The sequence below is a fragment of the Gekko japonicus genome, unplaced genomic scaffold (genome assembly GCF_001447785.1).
Source record: "Gekko japonicus isolate JY-2015 unplaced genomic scaffold, Gekko_japonicus_V1.1 scaffold19, whole genome shotgun sequence".
In the NCBI taxonomy this organism is placed as follows: Eukaryota; Metazoa; Chordata; class Lepidosauria; order Squamata; family Gekkonidae; genus Gekko; species Gekko japonicus.
Window position 1 is genome coordinate 2,167,954 of NW_015164664.1, and position 8,634 is coordinate 2,176,587.

Sequence of the window (8,634 nt, forward strand, 5' to 3'; positions counted from 1 at the left end):
GGGGAGGGAGTTTGAGGGAGAGACTCCAAATTTGCAGGGTAGCTGCTGGAGTCTCTCCCCAAGATACCCACCATGTTTTAATAACATTGGACCAGGGGGTCTAATTCTACGGGCCCCCAAACAGGTTGCCCCCATCCCCTCCATTCTTCTCTATGGTGGGGAAAATAGTTACTTTTTTCCCCACCATAGAGAACAATGGAGGGAATGGGGGCAACCTGCTTGGGGGCCCGTAGAATTGGACCTCTGGTCCAATGTTCTTGAAACCTGGTGGGTATCTTGGGGAGAGGCTCCAGCAGCTACCCTGTGAGTTTGGAGCCTCTCCCTTGAACCCCCTCCCCTCCAGCCCCCAGAATATACCCTATGTTTTCGCCATTGACTTCAATGGCTCATAGGATATAATGGGGCTGAATTCAGCAGCAAGCCGATTCAGATCAGAGAATCTGAATCAGCTCACAGCAGCCCGAAAGGGGCGCGAATGGGCCATTTTCGGGGGTCCATTCGGTTCAGACCAACTGAATGCACATCCCTACCGACAGCATGCCAAGAACAGAGAACCCAGCAGAAGACTCACACACAGCACTAAAGATACAGGCAAAATCAACAGATCCAACTAATGAGAAGGTCTTGGCTTGATGGCTTTTCTGGTATCTTCCTGCTCTGTGTTTGGCCCCTAAGCAGCCCCTTGAGGCCAGTCTAGAGAATCCTTGTGACAAGTTAGGTAGAGTGGTCCTTTTTTGCCATCAAGACGCAGCTGACTATTCATGACCCCCGTAGGGTTTTCAAGACAAGAGATGGAGGTGGTTTGCCATTGCTTGCCTCTGTGTAACAACCCTGGACTTCCTTGGTGGTCTCCCATCCAAGTACTGACCATGACTGACCGTACTTAGCTTCTGAGATCTGATGAGACTGAGCTAGCCTGGGATGTCCAGGTCAGGGCAGGATGGTCCATATCAAGTGCCAAAAGGATCTACATTCTGCATTAGAAGCAGAAACACAAATTTCTACAAGTACACTTAGTGCCATCCTAAGCAGAGTTATACCCTTCTAAGTCCACCAGTATGTATAAAGCTAAGAAGGATGCAGCTCTGCTTAGGATGGCACAAAATCTGCACAAAGGGAAGGCCAATTAGCCATCATGGTGAAGACCTGGAAGGGAATTCCCATGAGCCATGACCAGACATGCTGTTTAGTTGCAACATCATCCCCAGCTCTACATTTCTTAGAGTCATCTTAAGTTCCCAAATGTCAGGGAGACCTGCGGCTGAGACCCAGCAATGTGATTGAATCCATATCCCCACCCCCCATGTTGGAACTGGGAAATGTTTGAAAATTAAAGACTGGCATTTTGGATTTCAAATATTTCCCTTTCAAGATTTGGCCTTGGTAAGCCATGTAAAAAAAGCACAAATCTTTACTCTTATTGAGCAATTTTAAGGCAATAATGTTAGGCTCCAGTGTACCAAATCTGATGGAATTGCAGCTTTGTTGCTGTTTTCTTCCTAAACTACAGTAAATCTGATCGTATCTCTCATTTTGAGTGTTGGAAAAGTTAAATTAGCAGAATGTGGCTTGGACTCAGTTCTAGTCAAGTTTTCCTGCATGCAGCTCATGATCGTTTTACATCATATTCATACACCAAACCCAATGGAGATCAGATGAGCACCATAAAGCACAACTAATAGTATCTGGATATTTGCCAGCACCAGCTACACACAATGATTTCCCTTACTATGTCATGACAAATGCGTGTACCTTTTGCACGTAAATTCAAGGATTTGGGAGAAGGGTGGCAGGGAGTTGGAATCATGCAAGTTCACCTAATTCTTAGCTGCACTGCTGTTCTAGTTCATCATCATTTAGTTCATCAGCTGAAAAGGAAACCTACAGGACAGCATCCTGGGAAGAATAAAATGAATGACAGGAAGGGGTGCAACAGCATAGTTAAACACATACATCTAAACCATCGTTTAGAAGAGGGGGAGAAACACAGCAGAATGAATGGAAGGGAGTCTAAGGTGAAGGCAAGAAATGATAGTAAGGCCTCTTGCAGAGAAGAAATGCTGTACAGTCCTAAGCAGAGTCACATCCTTCTAACTCCTTGAAGTCAATGGACATAGGGGCAAACTACACATGACATTTTATATGAGTTCCCAATGGGGCCATCAGCCATATTGCAACTGCAAGTCTCCAGTGGCAATTCCATATAATAGTGCTGCAGAGACAAATAACACCCACCTGAGCCATTTCAGGTTGGGAAAATAGTGCCGGGGGGAGACAGGAGTTCCTCTTCTTCCCATGCTGTGGTTACAACCAGAAACTGCCCTCTGTGGCACTACTAAACAGAGTTCCCATGGGAAACGTGTAGTTGGCATATGGCTACAAGTCCCTGTGGTGAACGCTTGACAAACGTCACATCTAGTTTGGTCCTTAGAAGGATGTGATTCTGTGTGGGATTGCGCCATTGGATTAGAAGAATGGCTAAAATGGGCAGTTTATAGAGAAAGGGGGAATCAGAAAAGACAAGATTTTAGAAAGATTTAACGTTAATGAGCTCATTTTGAATCTGTCGAAGAACAAGAAGCTGATGGAGACCAAGCATCTTAAAGGAGTGCAAGGTGATCAAAATAATGGGCAAGAAAACTAATACAGGCTGCAGAATTAAGTATTGAAATCAAAGGTTTAAAGTGAGAATGTGAAAACCCAATCAGGAGAAAATTTCAATAGTCAAGTTCTAAGATGATTAGGGTCTGTACAAGAGATTTAGCAACATCAAACGTCAGAAATGAATGGATTTTTGAAATATAAAGACTTTATTTCTTCTGTGACTGGGAGGAGAAATAAAGGGAAGGATCAAAGGAAACGCTAAGATCAGAAGCCAAAGAAGATGAGTGAGCAGTGATATAACTGATATATTTGTTCAGAAATAATCACTGAAGGCCTTTGCCAGTGTTGTACCCATTGACAAGAAAGGTCAGATCCCACTTTTTTTGGGGGGGCACAGAAAGAAATGGTGGAAATCTGCACCAGACAGAAAGAAAATACACATGAGAAATAGGACAATCGTTGTGAAAGAGAGACTGGTCATGAAAGGAATGGGTCTTTTTTTGTTCTGCTTATTAAGAGAAATAATAGCACATTTCAATTAATAAGTGTAAGAGAAATGTCAGGAAAATTTTTTTTAAAAAAGGAGAACGAGTAATCCAAAATGAGAAAGAATGAGATCCAGAGGCATGTCTAAAGGAGAAAAGAATAGAATCTACTTTAGTAAGAAAAGCTAGAATAAAAGAAGAGGGAAATGGCAGAGACAGGAAGAAGGATAAGGAACTGCAGGAGTAAAAAGTGATGTATGGTGAACGACAGGTCAATAAAATATTCAGGAAACTTGAATTAATGATATGAAGGAAGATAATTTAAGGCAGAAAATAAACAAGGAAAAAATGAAGATGAGTATATCAAACCAGAGAACATTAGGCGAGGATGCAGCAAGAGACAAACAATTGCAGAGCAAGTCCAAAATAAGGCTGAGGTTTTTCTTCTTTGTGTTCATTTGGTAGTGCCAATGTAAATGAAGCAAACAAAACAGAGGGGGATCTTGTGATGGAAGCAAAAAGATCAAGGAAGAAAAAAATTGCAGGTTAAACATTAAAAAAAGAGAATAAAGGAAACTGGGGGAAACAGAGGGAAGTAAACAACAAAAATAGTTTGTGTTTAGTGAATGTGTATTGTACAAAATTGAGTGCTGTTAAATAGGATGTGAGCAGGAACCAGGCAGCTGAAAGCAAGTGTGCTGTGGAGCTAAAGTGAACATGTTCTGTAAAAGTTTCCTCTCCTCTCCCCAATGAATAGCACCCCTCTTTTTCATCTGTTTTTGCATCATTGTGAGAATTGTAAGGGTGCAGTTATTGGGGGAACAGGTAATACATTTCTATCCCAGAGACAACCAGATCTATGTTCCCTCACCCGGTCCAGCCATGTGGCTTTCTGGGGCAGAATGAGAATGGGGATGTGCATTTCGATGGATGGAAGGGTGGATGGAAACGTCCCTATCTGGAAGTTCATCTGGATGTGGATGTTGTTCATCCAAATGGTGTGTCTTTCAATGGGGTGAGCCTCCAAATGTGCATCCCACCCACATTCTGCCCCAAGTAGTCACGTATAATCATTTGCAGCTGTAGTGCTGACTCAGAGCAAAAATCTTGGCAAGAGCGTTGGCTGCCTGGGCTCCTTCTCCTCCTCTTTCTGGTCAGTGTTAGGGCAAGGGGAAGGTTTTGTTTGCCCTCCTGCCTGACATCACCAAATCTTACTTAAGAGCATAAGAGAAGCCATGTTGGATCAGGCCAATGGCCCATCTAGTCCAACACTCTGTGTCACACAGTGGCCAAAAACCAGGTGCCATCACTCTTAGATGTATGCCATCTGGGCCCGGTGATTAGTCTACATGATGATCATTCCAGATTGGAAGCCTTGTTAGTTTTGGGATATTTGTTTACTATAACAGAGGTTAGCCCAGTGATACTGAATGCAGTAAATAAATCTCCCAAGGAGTATATTCTGAAAAAGGTAAACTGACATTTATTCAAGTAGATCCAGTTCACATTCAGGTTACAGTCAAAAGAAGAGAAAGGAAGCCTTTCCCTATCATAAATGGCCAGCTAGTCTGACATCATACGTGTGGGAGTATGAGGGTACAGAGAGATCTGCAGAGACACATGTGTTTCCATGGAAAGCCATGTGCAGGGAGAGAGGACAAAGCAGGGGAGAGAGCAGGGGTCAGAGGGCAGCTCCCAGGTTAAAACAATGGGTGCAGTCAGACGGCGTGCTGAGAGCGGGTTAAACTGCTCCGGTTCTAACCAGATTATATTTGATCTGGATAATCGCGATCACACTTACCTCCTTTATCCCGCCTCACAACGCAGTCACATCGCTCCCCGGCATCCACACTACTGACGCGGGGGAGCGTGTGTTGGCGGGTTTTTAAAAAAATTTCCTCAGTTTGCGCATGCTCATAGGTGCCCCTCTGTAAAAGGGGGAAAACTACCATGGCGCATGTGCAGAACCACCAGGGTGAATCAATCCAACCCCTCCAACAAAAGATTTCCCTTTAAATGTTTCACCCGAAAATGGGCTCCGTGAAATCCCAAACGCATCTAAATGCTAAAACAAGTGACCATTTAAATGTCAGTTTTCTAAACGTGGTGGCGGAGCTCCGCCTATGTGCACACTGCCAACACATTAAAAAAATGGCGGGCGAAAAGCGGACGAAAAGTGGAAGCCTCGGGCAGCTTTGGAGCGGGGAGGGGGTTTAAACTGGAAGTGGCTTGACACCGGAGGAGTGATCACACAGGGGGAAAATGCGGCTTTAAACACCACTTTGGGACCTGGTAACAAAATACTCCGGGTTAAAGTGGTTTTGAGCTGAAAACCAATGGCTGGGGACGGGAGGCAGATGTAGACTGTGTGATCGTGCAGATAAAATCTGTTGCTGAACAGTCACAACACCCGATCCAACCGGTTGACTGTGTGGCCGTGCATATAAAATCCGTTGATGAACCGTCACAACACCAGATCAAACGGCGTGTCTGAACGCACCCAAAGAGAGGCATGCCACTATGAGGCTAACTTCGAAGCATCCCATTCAAGGAGATAACACCTATACACAGAGTGATATAGCACGCCCCCCCCACACATGTCCAGGCACGCTGAGTTGCTCACTCCAACAGTCTGTAGCAGCAGAATAAAGCAAACGTCCAGAGACACTTTAAAGGCTAACAGCATGAATTCCAGCATGAATTTTAGTGAGTTAGAGCATCCAATCAAGCGAATTCTGACTCACGTAAGTTTATGCAGCAATAAATTTGGTTAGTCTCGGCGGGACTACTGTTTTAATTGACTACAGGCTGCATGATGTCATCATGTTCACCATATGAAACTTGATTGGCTGGGGTCACACAATAATGAATTCTTTTCAAGTTTTCTCTTTTTTAAATGGTGCTTACGCCACGGCAGAGCAGGCAAATAATAGCTGTGAACTGGTCTGGTACAAAAATGCATGAAAGAGTAGTAGATTGGGCTAGTCATGGTCCCAGTCCTCCAAATGGTGGCTTTTGCAGCAAAAATTGCATGAAAATTTAATGTAGCGCTACTTAAAATCATGAGTTCCCAGAAGACAGAGGGATACACTCAAGTCACAAAAATACAGCAGTGGGTAAGGATGAAATCTAAGAGATGGCTGTAAGGGAGTTGGGGGGAAAGAACAAAAATCTTAGAATTTAGAAAGAGAGAGAATGGCACAGTAAATGTCTATTTAAGTCATCACAGGGCAAAGAAGAAGAATGGAAGATGGGCATGAAAACAGGGGGAAAAGAAATCCCTGTGATCTGTAGATCATGAAGGAATATCCAGGTGCAGAATTAAAGGACAGATCAAATGTGCTGCATGAATTTCACATGCAGAAATGCATTAAAGATGGAAACAAATTGTGATGAAGATGACAAGTCACCAAGAGAAGTCCAATTTCCCCTTCTGCCTTCCACAAAAAAAACATGCAGGCGGGAGGATGGAAAGAGACCCATGAAACAGAGCCGTGAGGATTGACAAGTCAAAGGGGCTGTTATGTAAGCCATTATGGCTAATAAAATTTCATAAGGGAAAGATAGAAACTTCATTGATAAGAGAGCAAGAATTCGAAAGACCACAGAACAGGATAGAAATCAGGAGCAAGATGCAGAAGTCAGAGTAGGAGAAGAGGATAAGGAAAACCAGCCTTCAAATGCATCTCATCAGACAAAGTGGAGAAATTATGAAAAGAAGCAGCGGGATGCAAGAAAGGTACGAAGAAAGGAGGCCACGAGAACAGTCCATCTTCCAGATCCACTTGAGAAACAGAGTCTATTCTAACATGCTGTTGGGACCCATTTCTGTGCTGTAGGGAAAAAATAAGTCAGAGTAGAAACCAAGGTCTTGTGGTTTTGAGCACCTGGGGTTTAATAAGGAGTTAGGTTGTTTCTCAAAAATAGATTAATATAAGAAGAATATATGGCAGCGGGGGAGGGGAGAGCAAGATGTGCATGGTCTTGGTTCCCCTGTCACTTTCCTTCTTTTCCTGCTATTCCTCTGTCATTTTTCTTTCTCCTTCCTTCTGGCTTAGAAAAAAAGTTTCAGTGTGTGTGCTTGCAGGGGGGAGGGGAGTTGCACTGGTTGCTATTGCAGTGAGGGGGGGAGAACAAACCCTGGCATGAGTGAGGGCCATATCACTAATAGCAACAAACACCAAGTGACAGAAATGTTCCCCTCCCCTGCAAAATAAGAGTATAAAAGAGACTGAGATATCTGATGGCTTCTTTCGCACGGGTCCCACTTGGGGATTGCCCTTCAGCAGCTGCCTCCAAGGCAACAAGGTCTTTATTTTTGCCTCTGGGCAGGGGATGGGGTTAAAGCAGCCGGCACTCATGAAAGCTTAAACACCTTAGTAATGCCAAATTAAAACAATCTTCTGTGAGTATATGAAGCTAAACTGTGGCAAGAAGCCTTTTGGAAAGAGGCCCTGACTTGGTATGATATTGATGGCTGCAAGGTATAAATATTTAGCGCTTGACCTTGTTATTGTTCAGGCAGCCAAATGCTACAGGGGTTCTATTATTGCAGTGCATAGATTCTTTGAGTTTAAAGGGTGGGGGGTGGACATTTTTCTTCTAGGGCAGGGGGGAAATGTCAGGATTTTTGTAATGATTTTCCTCTATGCTTTTTGGGGGCACCTGGAAAAAAATTGAAATTTAAAAAGCAACAAAGGGAAGGGGCCCGTCTTTATAAGGAAACAAGGTGGGAGCTAATCAGATTTGCATTCATGGCTCAGTAACAATTCGATGCTTGAGCCGCCAAGCATCTGTCAGGAGGACAATGTGCCAAGGAGGGACACCAGTTTTACTGACACCACACTTTTATTAGTGACCTGAGCACTGGGGCGCAGCTGAAAACTGGAATGACTTTCAGACCCCTGAAGGCTGAGCAGAAGTTTCAGCCTCTGACTCATATTGTCACATTATTACACAGGATATGGCAAGTGGCCATTTGGCATGTACAAGGGTGGTCTTTCGTCAAGCACCCGATAGGATCAAATCAAATGAAGTGTTCTTATCACCAGACAGAGAAGCACCCCCCCAAGCAGGGACTGCCCTCAGGAATATTCAGAATTACAAGTGGATTACTGCTGCCACAGAGCATTTAATCTTGTCTACATCTATTCTGTGCATGTAGCACATTTGGATCAGAATGATGATGAGTGAAGTGAGATGATTAAGGGGTTGGAACACCTTTCCCATGAGAAAAGGCTAAAAAGTCATCTGGGACTTATTATGCATGGGTGGTGAAAGTGTTTTCTCCCTCTCTTGTAATATTAGAACTCAGGAGCATCCAAGTTAGTTGATGGGCAATAGAATCAGGATGGACACAAAAAGAAGTTATTCTTTATTCAACAAGTAATTAGATTGTGGACTTCACTACCAGTGGATTTAGGGATGGTCATAAGCACTGATGTCTTTAAAAGAGGATCAGATAGATTCATGGAGGACAAGTCCATCAATGGCTACTAGCCATGGTGACTAAATGGGCCCTCCACGTAGAAAAGCAGTTAATCTC